Genomic DNA, 1,604 nt, shown 5'->3' with positions numbered 1-1,604 from the left:
TTCCAAACAGACACAAGAAATGATCGAAAACAAATGGAGGGTTGCGATGCGATTTTGCTAGTACATGCTGACAAAACGTTAAAAAGCAAGCAATACGTTGAGCATAGTTAAGCATTTCTGGGAACCTAGTAAGGGAAGCCTCGATTTCATGCTACAAATGGCAATGTTTGAGTTCAAAGCCTCACAGAAACAATCATAATGGCAGGCATGTCATCACCCATAGCACGCATGGGACATGACATAGGCATTAAAGCTTTGCTGTCTGTGCAGATGAAGGGCTTCATATTACATTAGAGCTGGCCAGCTACAGTTGGAATAGCTACAAATCAGAGAATTTATAACCGCGAAAGAAGACTTTGTTGACCGGGACGGTGCTGGAATTTTTAACGTTATCTCGAATTTTTATGGGATAAGATTGATAAGTTAGCTCATAAATTAAGAATTATACCCCTACAACTAGGAATGATAACCTACATCGAAGCGCTCACAGTTTCGATTATTTTATCCCTCAAAATTCACCTAAGAGTGAACTATTGATTTTCCACTGGAAAGGGCCAAAAAATAATGTTAAATTCCAAAATTAAGGAAAGAATATTAAATTTGTATGACTAATACCGAGTTTTGAACAAATGGGACAAAAATGTCATACAAACGTCACATGTCACTATGGCAGAGGGAAAATTTGACCCAAAAAAACAAGAACTTGAAATAGTGCTTATCTTACTTGAAATATTCTCAGAAATTCCAATCTGTCTCCTTGGGGTGTTATTTGACTTAAATAACCCAAAAGCAAGCTATTTTCTTAACCCTCATCCGTATTAGAGTGTCATTTTGACACTCTTGCAGAAGCTTCAGAATACAAAAATTATATAAAATTATATATAAAATTATATAAAAATTATATAAAATTATATCAATAGAAACTTTGTAATGTCGGTAAAATATGTTTAGAACATTATATATAGCTAAAGCTTTTAATTTTCTCGTTATTCAGCATGAAAGAAAAAAAAATCCGAAAAAACATGCCTTAGGAAAACTGCTGTATAGTTTATATATTATACGTCCAAAAAAATACTTGCCTTATGCTTATAAAAGCTGAAGTTAATTCCTACATCATGAAGCCAAGAAAATTTTTTTTTATTTTTTTTTTTAATGAAATGGTCACAAAAAGTTAAAAAAAGGGTCTGAAAAACCTACTTTTCATTCGATTGCTAGTAAATACTGTTTAAGCGATTGTAGAGTTTGTAAAAATAATATGATTACAAAATTTATTGAAATTCAAACATTTTGCTGTCTTTAGATTTTCGATGCCACAAAAATTGAATTGACACGAATTTTTCAAAGTTCACTAATTTGTGCGATTATTTTACAAATTAAAATTTCATCTGTTTTTTTGGAGTCCACCGTCAGGTTGTACCCGGATTTTCAGTACTTTTACTTTGTTTGGACCAATAAGCCGAAAAAGAAATGATTCAGATCGATTGAACACGCCATAAGTTATAACGATTTGAGCATGTAGTGTCAAATTGACACTCCTAGTGCTGATTAGGGCAATGAAATCTGATGCAGATGAGGGTTAATATGTCTTCACAACATGAAATATT

The sequence above is a fragment of the Uranotaenia lowii genome, chromosome 2 (genome assembly GCF_029784155.1).
Source record: "Uranotaenia lowii strain MFRU-FL chromosome 2, ASM2978415v1, whole genome shotgun sequence".
NCBI classification, from domain to species: domain Eukaryota; kingdom Metazoa; phylum Arthropoda; class Insecta; order Diptera; family Culicidae; genus Uranotaenia; species Uranotaenia lowii.
The sequence above is the reverse complement of the archived record's forward strand: the minus strand, read 5'-3'. Positions refer to the sequence as shown.